General features: G+C 42.0%; 1 long non-coding RNA gene across 1 annotated transcript in view; it reads right to left on the bottom strand.

Annotated features, from left to right (window-relative positions):
• The window catches only part of LOC126384516 (uncharacterized), a 632,363-nt gene that overhangs the window by 11,020 nt on the left and 604,001 nt on the right, over positions 1-17,342 (bottom strand). The window lies entirely within an intron of this gene.

Raw genomic sequence — 17,342 nt, 5'->3', positions numbered from 1 at the left:
ACCAGGTGCAGACTTCCATCTGTGTCACCGCTGATGAGGAAATACAGCGAGTGCTGGACGGAGCAGTGAGTGACAACAACCCCGCCCACATTTAAGAGGACTGTCTGAACAGACCGAGGGTCTAGGTACCATGTCTGAAGGCTTACTGCTGGTTCCTAAGGGACTGGACTGAAAGGGTTTGGTGGAGACGGGGCTAAACACTGACAGTGTTGGAAGTGTGCAGAAATTATTTGGAGTTGTAGAAAAAAAAACATGTAGAAAACATAATGAGTATAAGTTGACTAAAACATTTTGAATTTCATCGACTAAAACTCTGAAGGTTAAAAATGACTTATATATAAACATTTTCATCTCAAGACTAAATCTAAAATAGTTGTCAAAATTAACACCTGTAGCAGAATTTTCATATCATTTTTCTATATGACATGAATGTGGCATATTGCACGTCCAGATCTGCCACCACACAGGAAGTGGATGGAGTCCAAAGAGTGGTGTAAATGAACGAGCAGAGTCGAGCACACACTTGCACACATGCCTTTTATTAACTCGTGCTGTGGATATGAACGTGACAAAGGGCGCTCGTGTCACACCGTCTTATGTCACCAGTCCATAAAAGATCTTTTTCCTCCTGCTGCCACTGTGAGCCGGCACAGCTGATTATGACGGACACTTTTATTAACAGGAAGCAACACACGCAAATTGATGAAATACTGCTTGAATGTCAACCAAACACTCTGTAACCGATAATGTCAGGCACACACACACACACACACACACACACACACACACACACACACACACATGCACAGATGCTGCCTTTATGTCCTTACATCCAGAGGACGTCTCTTCCTCTTCGCCCTCCCTCCACCTGCTCTTCTTCCTCTCATCTCTTCCCTCCTGTTCGTCCTGTTACACATGCAGCCATGCAGAGCAGTCTGTTGTGTGGGTAGAACTGCAGAGACTCACATCTTCTCTTTCCTTTTTTAAGTTCTCTCCATACACCTCCTCCCCCCGTGTCATCTGGAGCTGAGCCTCCTCTGCAGGACACAACGTGTGCTCAGGGTCTGAGCTTTGACTTTGTTTGTTTGTGTTTATCTGCATCCATATGTGTGTGTTGTGTTCTTTGCCTTATCTCCACAGAGCCCTTTCTTTCTTTCTTTCTTTCTTTCTTTCTTTGTCTGTCGCTCTGACTTTGCAGATCTCTTGAAGGTTACAGGTACGTTGTAATTTCTCATATCAGCACTGTCTCCCGTGGGATTACTGGCAGACACACAGACATACAGATGCAAAATACCCCGTGACAGCTGGATTATATTTTATGTTGAGGGTATGTATGTATGTATATGAGCGTGCATGTGAGTTGCGTGTTCGCTGGGCCCCTCCCCCACACACATCTACTATCTAATAATAGCTTAGCAACTGTAAATTGCAGGCAGCTTGTCAAGCTTTGGATGTATGAAGTGGTGTGTGTGTGTGGGACTGTAGTAAGAGTGATAGTTGCTATGCAAAGAGAGGTGGGTGGTTTCTTTTTTTTCCAACACCAAAAACACAAGAGCAAAAGTGTAATGAATGGATTACACTGCGTCGTGTTAATCTGCTCTGATAAACACTGCAAACATTAACATGTCTGGCCAGTTAGTTTATTACTAACCTAACAAATCGTTACTTCCAAGGTCAAGGAACACTAACTGACAGATCTCTGGGATGCTACTGTCAGAGTGTGACTGTGGCGTAGGGACCCTAAAATGTACCGTACATTCATGCATGCACGCATGATTGCCCCAATGCAAGCAGATGTTTCCACCAAGATGAGTGACAGTTACTTCAGCGTTTAGCACACCTACTGAACACACGTTTCAACACCATGGACGGTGCCTCAGCAGAGGAAAAATTATGTTTTGACTCCCAACATCCAGCAAAACAAAGAATATTTGAAACTGTATAATAAAATAGTCCATAGATCAAAAATTCTGGCTGTGTTTTGGCAGATAGTACGCAAAGGGCCTTACTGAGCTGCCCATTTCACATGGTATGACATTTGCCTCACTGAGGTAGGTCGCAATGGTTTCACTTCCTGCGTGTAGCCACTGCTTCTGTGTGGTCGTCTTACTATTGGTATTTTAAGACATCCTCACTGTGACCTCGTCACATATCCACATTTGGTGCAACTGACGTGCAAGGTACCCTGGGTATGTTGGTTGTTGACCTTTCTAAAAATACACTTCTGTTTTCACAGGAAATGTACAGTTTGCATTCAGTCTCTTTCAAAATAAAAGCACTACATCTGTACAACACCGCTAATTGATGTGTTTTTTTACTTCAACAACAAACACACGTGGTTACGTTTAGCCAACACACACATGGTTCAGTTTAGGAAAAAAGAACAGGGTTTGGCTTAAAAAAGTTACAGGAAGTGAACACCGGCCTCCCAGGTGAAAGTCGGTGGTTGTTGGACCCATCCATCACCCCTCCTGCCCGCCTTACTCGGACTTCCGCTGCCTTGAGTGACACCGCTGGGCGCTGTTAAACAATAACGGTGACTGGCCGAGTATCATGCCAACGTCAAAGAAGTCCCTGACCAAGCACCGGATTTCAATGACTTCGGAGTTAGACCGGGTTGGGCATTTCAAACCATGCATGACCAAGAGAAAAACTTGTGTGCAGTGTGTGCAGTTGTCAGAAAGAGTCACAAGCGTCATACGCAAATCACGACCTTGGTAACAACTCTTACTGATCAACAAACATATTGAATAAATCAGTGTCAGATTCAGACGTGTGGTGCGTTGCTTATTGTCTGTAGGTGTGAATGTGAGTGTGAATGGTTGTCTGTCTCTATGTGTCAGCCCTATGATAGTCTGGTAACCTGTCCAGGGTGAACCCTGCCTCTCGACCAATGTCAGCTGGGATAGGCTCCACCCCCTGTGACCCCCAACAGGATAAGAGCGTATGGAAAATTAATTTGTCTTCGATTATATCAAGCTGCGACTTTGAGACAGTAAGACTCACATCACTGCCTGTTTCAAATATGTGTCCACCTTCAAATTTCAGTTTGTAAGCATTAGTAATTTGACTTTGCCTCTGCTGGTTATGCCTCCATCTCACCCTCAGGTCCATCTGTCTCTGTCAGAGTCCATTTGTGACCTTAACCGTACGTGAGTGCAGCAGGGGTAGCTGGGAGCGGCGGGGCTGCAGCCAGTCAGCATCCTCTGAGGAGCTTCCTCGTCCTGCGGCCGGTCGATAACAGGGGCAAGCCCCGGCTGCGCGACCAGGGTCATAAAGAGAAAGTCCTGAGAAAATGAGGCGGGGGAGAGAGGGACAGCGAGGGAGGACAGGGCAGACATAATCGAGTCATTAGTACTTCACTGTAAGTGTCAGAGCGTGATGAACATGAGGCCGGGGGAGAGACACAGGTAACAAGACAGAGAGGTGGATGGCAGTTTGTCCACAACGAGGCAGTGTTGTGAACGAAAAATGGAAACAAACGTACTGTCTGACTCTAGATGTGTTTGGTTACCATGGCAACCACAGTGAGACATATTGCTCTATTCTGTTTTTCACACGCCCACATGATAAATGGGCCTGTTTTTCCTTGACTGTCGTCTTTCATTTCAATGTGTGTGTGTGTGTGTGTGTGTGTGTGTGTGTGTGTGTGCGTGTGTGTAGTGATTTGCTTTTGTCATGAGAAAAGGTGAGAAAAGAAAGGCTGACGCGAGGCCGGGATGGAGCCGGCGAGGTGGGACTGGATGTGAGAGATGGATGGTTGTGGCATGATGTAAACAGACAGAGATGGAGAGACGATCAGGGACTTGAGGAGGATGGAGAGGAGACAANCGTGTGTGTAGTGATTTGCTTTTGTCATGAGAAAAGGTGAGAAAAGAAAGGCTGACGCGAGGCCGGGATGGAGCCGGCGAGGTGGGACAGGATGTGAGAGATGGATGGTTGTGGCATGATGTAAACGGACAGAGATGGAGAGACGATCAGGGACTTGAGGAGGATGGAGAGGAGACAAAGGAGCCCAGGAATGAAAATCTTTACCTCTTTAAGCTCTGCTGACAGCCAGAGCTGGGTAAAGAGCACTGAAATGAATGGGTGCATGAAGAAGGAGAGGAGGAGGAGGAGGAAGAAGGAGCAGACATGGGGGAAGGTGGAGGAGAAGACAGAAGGAGGGTTCATGATCCATCTTCTAGCACCTGACACCAGATCAATACTCGCTGAACCATGGCAAAGCGCCCGCATCTCTCTGCATCTCTCCCTCCTTCCTGCTCTATCTCGATCTCTCGGCCTCATTCGTCTCCCCTCTACATCCTGGTCTTTTCCCTTGTGCTGCTGCCTTTGACCTCCCTCACATCAATCCATCCACACAGACAGGCAGGCGGCTATCTCTCATCTCTCATCTCTCATCTTACACAGGTTTTTAAAGGCTGATGCTAATGTCGATATTGAAAGTTTCACCGAGTTCTTTGCTGCATTTAAATCTTCAAATAATTTTGATAATTATAGCAGAATGCACAGTACCAGTACAAACAACAGTAGACACAGTGGAATTATACCAATATGCACATGTAAACAGTCCCCATTCTAGAATAAACGCTAATTGAATGGGAAACAAAGTCCAGTGTTCACTTAGCTGGGCGTAACTTAGCTGGGCGATGTGCGTGGATAGCTGCCTCCGTGAGAAGAGAACAGAAGGAAGGGAGGGGGGTATCACTGTCCGAGGGCTGCCGTAGAATGGCAACCAGGATGTCAGCCGACCAACACTCGCTACCCGCTCCCTGGTTGCGGCGATTTGCGATGCTGGCCAGCTAGGAATGAACTAGCAGCCAGTACAGTACAGTCCTCTCTGGTCTAGCTAACATTTAGCCGTGTTACTTACTGATCCATTAGAAAGAAAGCTAGCTGGACATGGGTTTTGAAGCCTCTTTGGTCACGGAGCTCCCTCCATCTCTTGAACGCCTGACTGAGGTTTACTCTTGTTTTTCCTCTTCTTTTATCACTCTCCTTTTTGCTCTTCTTTGCCTCCTCACACAGAGGAGCTCCTTTTCTTTTGCTAGGCCGTTTTTCACTTGTCTCCAAACTTTGTCCGTCTGCCATTGTGCTCGTGACTCAACTATCTCATGCCCAACTCCTCATAAGGACCAGCTCCAGTCCCTGATTGGCTGACCGACCAGTTTCACAATACATGACGCGTTTCCTGCCGTAAAGCAGAGTTTATCTGTGAAATTTCAGCACCGGTGGCAGAAGCTTATTGCAAAGATTGCACAGCCACTAAGTAACCTATGTAAACACTGATAGTCTGATTTTACTGTGGACACTACCCTGTGCAACCCACATTATTTTCATCATGATATATTTAGGGAAAGATGCTGTCTGTTGCCTCTTTAAATTATTTCATCCCATTCAGGTCAGTGGACGGCTGAACCAAAGGTTAGTTTGCATTCTCTATGGGCCCCACGATATGCAGGACTGGCGTCATTTCATACAGCAGCAACTTTTATAAGAGTGAACTGGGCTCAGCCTCCGTCGCTGTATCCAGCTCTGTTTATACATCCATGGAAAACGCTGAGATCATCATCCAGCTGCAATATTGTTTTAGACGAGCCAACAAGCATTACATCACCCACCAGCAGGAGCGTTTATTAGTGCGGTGCGGTGCATTCTGGTAGTTGTAGTAGGCAGCGTCATTTTGTGAAAGGACCATTTTTCCTGCAGTGTATGTTTCCAAAATCATTCACTATCCTCTTGTTTACTGTGTTTATCATTTTGAAGTGTTGTCTGAATGTCTAAAGCAGTGGTTCTCAAATGGTGCACTGGTGTGTCATGATGCAAATCCAGGTGTGTTGTGGGATTTTTATAAGCACACATTATTATTTCAATATTCAACTGGGCCTAAACAAAAAGTTATGGATGAATTATTTATTTTATTTTAATTTTTAATCAGTATGTTTTGAGCACCCATTTCCTAATAAAGAGGCAAACTATTTTTTTTAAATTTAATTTAATTTAATTTAATTTAATTTAATTTAATTTAATTTTATTTTATTTTATTTTATTTTATTTTATTTTATTTTATTTTATTTTATTTTGTGTCATTTTATTTAATTAGTTTAATTGTATTTTATTTTATTTTATTTTGTTTTATTTAAACCTTCACAGGAAACCTATTTATCACCATTTGGACATGGGAATTATAGGTGTGTACATTATTTGCCATTTGAATGGATGTGTTATTGGTGCTTTGGTGTCATTTTAAAAAGTTAAAAATGAATTCTTGAATAATTTGTTAATAAATATTTCACGAGTCATAGTTGGTTGTCAAATCTTATATGATTTAAGTAAATAAAAACAAATATTTATGTTGTGGTAAGAGGATAACACACAGTCTATTGTGCACAGATATAAATACAGGTGTGCCTATGAGCATTATTATCCTCTCTATATTTGTATAGATCCAAAATTTTACCTTCCAATAAGAATTAGAGGAAAGAGGATTAATTTTGAACAGGTAGATTAGAGATATGATCTGATGAAGTCAAAAAAATGTGTTTTTATTTCACCATCTGACCCTATAGAGTCCGTTACATAATTTCTATGTGATGGATAGTGAATGATTTCGGACACAGTCTTTGTAAATCTGAAAATGCAACCAGCTGTTCACTGTCACTGTATAAGCCAAGAGCTAAGGACCTCCAGTGTGGCTGCCAGGGTGTGTTTTACATCACATCTATTCTATAACCAGCTGCAAATGACCCTCAGTTCATACCTGGGTCAAACTGCTCCGTGTGATTGTCTGCTGTGTAATCCATCACATGGTTTGTTTCCATGTCCCGACACAGAGAGGATGGAGAGGAGGGTAAATGAGACAGAGCACAGTATGAGGGCACCAGGCAATAGGCCGTGGCGTCTTCTGTCATTTCATAAGGCAGCAGATGCGCCATCAAATTCAATTAACAGCTTAGCCCCCACCGAATGACACTGGCTTAGCCCACACCAGAATGACATCAGGGAATATGGAAGCTTTTTTTTTTTCATGGAAATCCCTGTAATGTTTTCAATCATCGCAGACTGACACAGGCTTCCGCTCCCTGCCACTCACATCCAACATATCACTGGTGTAATGGACTGGCGAGAATTGATTATGAAACCCGGTAGCAGCAGGATATTTGATTACTAGTGGCAAAACCCCCCAGAAAACACAATTATTTTAATCACATGGGAGAAACCCCACAGAGCTGCTGCCTTAATGAAAGATAATCAGTTAATAATCGGGATCTTTGAAACTGTATTGGAGCTGATGAATCTAATTTTAATTCCATTAACTGCACTGAAGTCAATGTGGTGTCTCTGCAATCAGTCACAGAATCATAGATCTGTAATCTGTGTGGACTTTTACAGTGCTGTCTGTTTAGTGGTAACCACGTCTGTACTAGACATATCTAACATTAAAAAATGCCACACATATATTCACAGAGCTCAAAGTGAACTGAGTGACTGGCATCTTTGATTTGACGGCTGTGAACCAGCTTCTCTCCACCTCGTTCTTCTATCAGTGGAGGTACACAGAGGGTGTACTCATGCGTACAGACAGCAGCTGTGATGATTCACAGATTTTATTTTTTAATCTACGAGAAGCACTGAATTGGTGGACTTAAGGCCAAAACACATCGGGAACACACGAACGCCGTGCGTCAAAATACACACACACCTGTGGTGGCTAGACGCACCATCCCATGGCACTTCACACCACTGCCCTATTTCCAGCCTCACCATCCCTGATATTAAATGCACTTTCCCCCACTCACTCTCTGCTTGAATATACCAGCTATACTAGCAGATCTTCTTCTCTGCTCCTGTGGCAGCTCGACTCCTCTCCTCACCATGGATGCATGAAGAGAACTCTGTAGCCGTTGCTGTCTCATGTGCGACAAAGACTGGACGAAGAGAGACTTGTGTTGAGGTCGAGAAATACCCTGAGCTAAACAACTCACAATCCGGTCAATACAAAGACAATGGCCAAAAAGATGTTCCCTGGGGAGTTATAGCTTTGGAGATCATTCAGGACAAAATGTACGTACCAGAAAAACTGAACATCCGACCCCTGAGAGGGCCTTTTATTACAACCAAGACTTCTTTAGGTGACCAAAACATTACAATTAACCTTTGTGAAATACAGCTGCGACTTTACTTTGTAAATCTGCCCACCAACGTTGTTAGATGTTGATCTTTGGTTATTCGGTTGTGACGTCAGGTGACCAAAATTCAATGTCAGGACGGCTAATGCCACCATCAACTTAAGGAAGAATACTGACGACAGATGACGTTATTAATATTTCTACCAAACATGCCAACGTCATCTTGACATAGTATAATGACATTCAGTCATAAGGTATGGAAAAGAAAACCCAACATCTGCAAAACATCACAGCATGACGTCCAAACAACGTGGAACTGTATCGTTGTTAGACATAAAATATTTTCACTCATATTTTCATTCCAACCAAAATTTAACGTCTGTACTACGCAAGAGTCCGACGTCTTTCTGATGTCATATCGATGTACAGTGCCAGCCACATGGGGTTAATCCATGGTTACATTACCTAACCAGCATTGCTGCATGGTAGCAACTTGTCAATGGATGGCACCCACCTATAAATCAAAGTCCATGCCCCTCATAATGCATCACTTTAAGACTTAATAACATTTAAACAGGTGATTTATGTAAAAATGTCACCCCTGAACAGTTGTCATGAGTGATAAAATTACTGAAAGAGATAAAACCGATTTTTGCTCCAGGCTGTAAACATGTTTATTTCTGCTGTAAAGTTGGACATTTTCACATGGGGGTCTGTGAGGACTGACTCACTCTTGGAGCCAGCCTCAAGTGGACATTAGAGGAACTGCAGTTTTTGGCACTTTCGCATTAGATTCATTTTTCAGCATTGGAGGTTGCTGCTTCGTTAACACTAAGAAATGATTGTAAATTATGTTAGTTAGGAAGCTAGACTAAACTTTGAGAGAAATGAAACACAGACTTTAACGGTACATAAAATCCCCCCCAGAAGATCAGACAGGCAGAACATCAGACTTCCCTTCTTGCTGAGGGGAAGTGGGGGATGGTCTAAGAGGAAGAAAAGCAAGCCAGAAGCTCTTCTAAATTGAAGAAAGGGAGATGTGTTCAGTGACAGGATGGGGTCAAAGGTCAGTGTGACAATGTCACCACGACCCCCCGCACGATGTCTGAGGAATGCTGAGGAAGGGGCTGTGAGCCTGTCTCTGGGGAGAGGAAGAAATGGAACGTACAGACGGTTAAAGACGGCGAGGATGCATCACCTATCCATACCTGTTAGCATCACAACACACTGACCTGGATAATGGACTCACAGTTAGTATCATGCTGCTTCTTCTACAAGAGGAATGGAAGTAGAAATGTGTTTTATTCCAGACTACTGATCACTGATAAATGCAGTTTTAATATGAACCAGTTCAGACTCTCAGATTTTGTAAACAGATCACTAGATGGTGAAATATAATCTACACTTTGAAACAAGAATTCATCAAAGCAGCCATTTTCTTAGTTTGATACATTTTTTGTGAAACTGTTTTGTGTAAAGTGTAAAAGTCTGAAGCTGTTAAGAAGAATAAAAACAGAACAGTTCGCTAACATTTTCAAACATATAAGAGCTGTTAGAAAGATGTTATAATGAATTTAAATTAACACATCATTTGTTCGGGATAATATGAACGCAACTCATGTAGCCATATATTAAACTACATTGTTAAATTCTTACTTATGTTACCATGAGGATGTCCAGCTAACAGCTTTACCTTTATTTACAAGTTCTCCATCTCCGATTTCAAAATGCTTCTTTACTTTAGTTTTCAGGTGGTTTTGTGTAATTTTTCCATTTAGCACGACTCGTTAGTTTTTCTCCATTTTAGTTATGTTTATGTAGGCCATTTTCCAACTTATAAAACTTAATTACACTGGTAGAGAGACAATAAATAAACATTAAATCAATGCATTTTTAGTATCAAAAACAAAAGATAAACAAAAAAAATAGGATCGAAAGGTGTCGGCTGAAGCCGTAGCTTTTCACATCTACCCTTTTAACAATCCCTTTGAATTATACAAAGCAATAGAAGAAGGTAACAGAAAATAAATATATAGGCCTGTTGTCTCCCCAGATATCCCAAACACATTTCATGTACACTCTGGTGTTCATACTTCAGTTTTGTATTTAAATCTTTTGTGTGTATAAAACATTTTCCCTCACATTTCTAACCCATTCCACAAATTAACTCCACACACTGAAACACATCTTCATTTTACATTTGTTCTGGTCTTCATTTTGTGAACAAACAGTTTCCTCTCAGGTCAAACTGACATCTCTTATTTCAAACAACCTCTGGATCCAGTCTGCTGACGTGCTGTTGTTTATTTTGTACATCAGTGATGCTACTTTAAAATCTACAAGTTCAATTCAAACTAAATTTGAGTGAATTTATAAATAATTTATTTGTCAGTTCACGAAAAAAATCAGCTCCGTTTGTGATTCTGATTGCTCTCTTTTCAAGCAAGAAAATTGGATTGGGGTTGTTTATATGTTTTCCCCAAAACCTCTAGACAGTGAGTAATGTATGAAAGTATGAGAGAAGGATACGGTATGTGTAATGAAATTAAGTTAAAGATGTCTTTTGTTTTATTTAATATTGCAATGGACTTTGATATTTTGGTTTGAACATGATTCACATGTGGTTTCCAGCATAATTTGTCATCATGAAAACTCCCAAAAAATGTATTATCATATACTTTATTCCAATATTATTTGTCATAATTTGTACTTGATTATTGTGTTTTAACATCCAAATATTATATATTTAGTTTTATTTACATTCAATGACAACTTGTTAATGCTGAATAACCCTTTTAAAGGATCTAATTCTGTTTCCACTGTATCCAGAAGCTGCTCGAGGTTTTTACCAGAACAGAATCAGCAAACAAAACAAAATTAAACAACTTAGGCACATTACAAATATCTTTCCCTTACATATTTGTTTGGACCCAGCACTGACCCTTGTGGGACCCCATATATAATCCTAGACAAGTCATTTGCACATATTGATGTCTATTTTCAAGGTAGCTAATGTGTGCTCCTCCACTAATCCCACATCTCTCCAGTTTGCTCATTAATAGTCTGTGGTCACTTGTGTCAAATGCTTACTTTAAATCTATGAAAACTTACGTCGTATATATTCTTTATTTTATGTATTTTAGGTTAGCAAGACAATAATTGTCTACGAGGGCATGCATAGGTCAGACAGACATTTTATAAACATCACCCAGCTGGAGTACAGTCTGTTTAGGGATCAAATTATTTTCATTATTGTTTGAGTTTGAATAATGGAGGGTTATTTTGTGTTGATACAAAAGTGTCCCAGCTGACCCCGCTCTCCCCTACAGGTTGAATATTACATTTTTTCTAACATTCAGATGGTTTTTGGAATATGAAATCAAAAGTACATAATAGATTCAAATGTTTTATCTGCCTTTAATAATTAAATATTTTTCATCTCAGCTGGGTCTTGGTGTCGGCATTATCCTCGTTAGTTAATCTTTTGTTTTCATGTCAATTATGTCTCCGCATTCATTGGTCTCTAGCTCACATTTCACTTGAACACGGGTCATGAAAACACAACTCAGCCTGCAAACACACAAACACACACACACACACACACACACACACGAGTATGTATGCACACGCCTCCTGCCTGTATTATGCCTCCACTTAGTGAATAATGTATGAGTTGTCTGCTGGTGTGTTTCTCTGACAGATGCTCTCTTCTGTCACTCATCCAGCCTAACGCACCCCCCCACACACCCACACACACACCACTCCCCAACACACATGCACACACCCTGTCCCGAGGTCACACAAGGTCACGGTGGAGACAGTATGTTTGCTTCTGCACAAACCAAATGCTGCTCCATTCACTCCAAACACCACCAAGGCTGCTTTACACCACAATGACTCATATCCATGCTTCATAATAGTCGGCCGCAGACGGACGGGAGTGAAAGCTTTATTAAGTGGATATTGTTCGCACAAAGCAGAGGAGAGAATGAGAGGGAGAGACGCCGTCATGTTGCCAACCAGCCTCTCCTTTTAAGTCGGCATCAGTGGAACTTATCAGAGCTCTAGAAATCAAGATGAGAGGCTGGAATGAGAGGCTTTTGGAAATAAGAAATCTGCTGGCGGTGAGCACAGCCGTGTAATTTCCTTTCCTGACTCTCGGAGGCTCCTATCACCGCCATTGATCTGGTGTGTCTGGGGGATCTCTTTCTCCGTCTCTGGTCTGTCTGGGAAGAGAAACCAAAGGAGGAGAGTGGGGGAGGGAGGAAGAGAAGAGCAGGAGGAGGCAGCGTGGAAGAAGAGATGAAAGGCGCTGGTGGAGAAGTGAAGATAAACAGCAGACTTGAAGAGAGAGTAATAGAAAATAAATGTGAGGAGAGAGAAGAGCTCTGAACACAAGGTGAGAAGGGGTGAGCGCCTCCTCCGCTGCACACTGAGGATGTAAAACTCTTCTTCTACAGTTCTTGTTTCAAACCTGAGCCTCGGCCCTCTCCCTCCAACCTTGATGACTTACCCTGCGGCAGGTACATAATGAATGTTACTCTGCTCTCTGTGGACCGCGATACATTGCAGGGCAATTTATTCCCGGTGAGCACAAGGGCATAAGAGTCACACAGCCAATAGGCAGTAAAGCCGCTGGATGAACCGAGGTCTCAGTGTCCCATTAGGTGTGCACCCATCCGGCGTAGTCTCGCCCTCCTCCACATGCTCTGGGCTAGCGTGAGAACATTAGCTCAAACAAGTGTAGCTGACAAAAATAAAGGGCTAATTCAGACACGCACTCGCGGCTGCCCTCTCATTCTCCTGCTGCCATTCCGGTATCATAACAGATTAGCTGCATTAGCAACGCCGGCAAAGGAAATGATGGCGATTTGTATGGCTGGGATCGATGTCGGCGGAGATAATTAGAGCAAAAGCATTTTATATTCATGTGCTGCTGTGAAGCGGGCAAGCTGGCTGAAAATACTCCCTCAATGACATCACTTAAACACACTCACTTCCGCACAGTGCAGTCAGTGTCACAGAAGTTGGTTCATCCACAAATGGAACTTCTCCACATCTGCTGATCAGTGGGATCCGACAGTATTAACTACCCACATCATGATTTTCCAATTAAGACAATTAATGAGTCCAAAACTCACTCCTCTCAAACTACACACCACAGTATTCCCTCATTCAGCTCCAGACTGCTGGAGATTTTGGGATCAACCATGAGTAGCAGGGGGACACTAGGAGGCTGTTTACACGTACACGGTGATTTTGATAAACGGAGACATCTTCCTTCGTTTGTGCCCTTCGTTTACACGCAAACGGAGATTTCTCCTCTGAAAACGAGTCTTTCTAAAAACTCCGGCCAGAGTGGAGATTTTGGAAAACTCCGGTTGCGCGTTTGCATGTAAACTGAGATAAACGGAGATAAACGGAGTTATAGGCAGCCCACGTCACAGTATGCGCCGGAACTTGCGCCTGTGTCAAAAGTGCGATCTATGCTGCTATGGTGACAATGGATACATGGAAGGCTTGAGCTTCTCGTTACACTGCCACCTACAGCTTTGGCATGCTCTTGTGTATATATACACGGGTAAGTGTAAACGAAGATCTTTTTGAAAACGGAGACGGTGAAATGTCCGTTTATGAAAATAGCCGGCCACGTGTAAACGGCCTGTAGGACCCAGGTGAAATGTGGCCAGTCAAGGTGAGAGCACCTGAGCTGTTAGAGGCTCATGGAGCACAGGTGTGTGAGCCTCATTCTTCTTCTCTTGGGTTCCTGGTTACATTCATTGAACTCACCTGCTCTCTGCTGCTCACCTGAGATCCATCCAGTAATCAGCCCTGCAGTATAAAACACCAGCTCTCCTCTCCAGTCCTCTCTTTGTTGAGTCTACCACTGTGGTACTGTCACACCTCAGGCCTCTGTTGAATTGTGTTTTCAACCCAGACTTTTGCTTGTGTACCTTTTTTTTTTTGTGGTTACTTGCCTTGTGTTTTCCACCTGCCTGCCTGTTTGTTCCTCTGCCAGTTGAACCCCTCCAACCTAGTCTGCCTCCCTGCCATCAACCCACTCTCCTCAGCCTCAAAACCTCTGGACTTTTCCCTACGGCCACGTTCATCATCCTGACAATAAAACCCCGTTTTTATCACTTTCTTCTAACTCTGTTGTGCGTTTGGCTTCACCTTGTTGATTGTAACAATCGACGTATATCATACTTCCAGTGCATCAGCCTGGTGCGCCACACCCCTGCAGCAAGACGCTTTAACTTTTAACTGCTTTTATAATTTTGCTGTTATGGACCCTGAATTTAATAAAAGTTTGTTATGGCAGTTTGACCCACACTGACTGTTTGCTTCAGTATTGAAGTTCACCTGTTGTTACATAAAAGTGAAAATGCTGGTATATGATATACATATATCAATCAATCAATCAAACTTTATTTCTTTAGCACTTTTTATACATCACAATCTAACACAAAGTGCTTCACATATTCAGAGCAAACAAAAAAAGCATTAAGCATTGGAAATGATCAAAAATAGGAACTCAGGAAACACCATCATAACTGATAAAATGAAGATTTAAAAATACATTAGAGGATAGAATAAAAATATAGAAATATATGAAAGGAAAGAGTACTATAGAATAAAGTGAATAAAACGAGTAAAACAGGAGATATTAGGAGTAAAAGAATAAAAGTAATGAAGTAAAACAGACATAAAAGGTGGGTTACAAAGAAGAAACAACAGGACAGACTAAGATAGAAAATAAAAGGCAGATTAATAAATAAGTAAAATTCAACTGAAAGCCAAATTAAAAAGGTTGGTTTTAAGTTTGCTTTTAAAAATATCAACACTCTCTGCTGCCCTCAGGTCCTCAGGAAGGCTGTTCCACCAACAGATGACATGAACAATACTGACCATCTTGTTATGCTGGTCCTGGCTTTCTTGTGGATGCTACTTGAAGCAGTCCTCTCATCCAAACACCGCTGCAGACCACTGGGATTGAGATTGGAATCTGGGGAATTTGGAGGCCAGGTCGATGCGTTGAACTCTCTCTGTCACATTCTTCGGGCCACTGGAATAAGAGCGAACAAATTCCCATTAAATTAGACAACCATGCAAACTGCAAACTCTACCCTTTAAAATCACTCTAGAAAAATTTACTTGTCTTGGAATTGTGATTACCAGAAACTATAACTCATTATATGATGCAAACTTCCTTCCTCTGCTAGAAAAACTTAAAAACAGCATTCAGTTCTGGAGAACACTCCCTGTCTCTCTAATAGGTAGAGTGAATGTTGTCAAAATGATTTTTCTTCCACAATTCCTCCATCTTGTCCAAAACATACCACTTTTTCTTTCCAAATCCTTCTTTAAAAAATTAGATTCACTAATTCTCCCATTCATATGGAACTATAAATCACACAGAATAAAGAAAGAGCATCTATGCAAACACAAAACACAAGGAGGACTCGCCCTGTCTAATTTTATTAATTATTACTGGGCCACAGGTTTACGTTCACTTGGCTCGTGGCTAGATGATACTGCTTTGCTTCCTTGTGGGATGGAGATGGAGAGGGAGGATTGCTTGCCGTTTTCTATGGGTGCAGTGGCGCTATCCCCAACTCCACTTAACAAAACATATTACAAGAACAACCCCGTAATACATAGCACAATAAGAATTTGGAAACAAATATCAAAACACTTTAATCTTAGAAAACTTTCATTCAGTCTACCAATATCAGCAAACCCTTCCTTTGTTCCCTCCATCCTAGATGGAACCTTCAATACATGGAGAGAGTCTGGCATACGTAATATTGGGGATCTGTACATAAATGGATCATTTGCATCCTTCCACCAGCTCCAACAGAAATTTGGTCTGTCAAAGAATGACTTCTTTAGATTCTTGCAAGTCAGAAGTTGTGTAAAAACACATCTTAACCAGTTTGAAAATGCAGAGCCTGACAGGCTGGACAGTTGTTTAGAAGGGGTCTTGGGATCTGACCATGTGATATCCCGTCTACATGATGCGCTACAACATATAAGCTGTCCAACAACAAATGCTATCAAAAGTGAGTGGGAAAAAGAATTGGGCACACAGATCCAAGATGACATTTGGGAAGAGAGCCTAGCATACATCCACACCTGTTCTGTAAATGCACGTCACCGTCTCATCCAATTTAAGATAATACATAGATTACACTATTCCAAGGAAAAGCTTCACAGAATCTTCCCAGAAGTCTCCCCGCTGTGCGACAAATGCAGTTTGGAAGAAGGGAATCTGCTGCACAGTTATGCTCTCTGTACAAAATTACAGGGATTGTGGACTGACATATTCACCTGGATGTCCAAAATACTTGCAGTCAAGATAAACCCAGATCCAATTTTGATAATTTTTGCATCATCCAAGGACATAAAGAAGCTAAGGCCTCCCCAACGACAATTCGTAGCATATGGACTTATTACTGCAAAAAAATTAGTTCTACTATTTTGGAATGATAAAGAAACCCCAATACTGAAAATGTGGATCACAAAACTAATGGACACGCTTCACCTTGAAAGAATCCGATTTGCAATCAATAATAAATTGGAAGATTTTAATAAGATCTGGCATCCTCTGGTTTCCCACTTAGCGGGAGACACAGGACCCTAGCAGCCCTGGGAGGGATTATTTTGTGTGTGTGCTCATTTTTTGTAATGTTTTGATTATTATTTTGTTTTATATTTTATTTTTATTTTTCTCATGTTTTCTTTGTTGTTATCGAGAGCAAGGGTGTGGTTCGGCTGTACTGTTTTTCTACCTCTGTTTTCTCATTTGGAAAAGAAGCATGTAAACACAGTTTGTACCTTGTACATTTAAAAGCTGCTTCACAATAAAAACATTTGAAACATTCTTCGGGCCACTCCTGACCAGTTTTTGCAGTGATGATTGGACGCATTGCTCTGCTTGGGGGGCCACTGCTATCAAGGTGCATTGCTGCTAATGGGGTGGGTGTACCACATGAATACCCGGAGCCAAAAGTTTCCCAGCAGAACACTGCACTGTAACAAGATGATCAATGTTATTCACTTCACCTGCCAGTGGTGTTAATGTTTTGGCTGATCGGTGCATTTCCTCCCTGTATGCACCCACTGTCCTCGGCTCCCCAGGGTAACACCATTAGCTCTGTCAGCACTGTGTCATTGTTTAGCGCTGCTTAGCACCATTAGCTGCTGGCTGCT

The sequence above is a fragment of the Epinephelus moara genome, chromosome 22 (assembly GCF_006386435.1).
Source record: "Epinephelus moara isolate mb chromosome 22, YSFRI_EMoa_1.0, whole genome shotgun sequence".
Classification (NCBI taxonomy): Eukaryota; Metazoa; Chordata; class Actinopteri; order Perciformes; family Serranidae; genus Epinephelus; species Epinephelus moara.
This window is presented reverse-complemented; position numbering and strand designations above follow the sequence as displayed.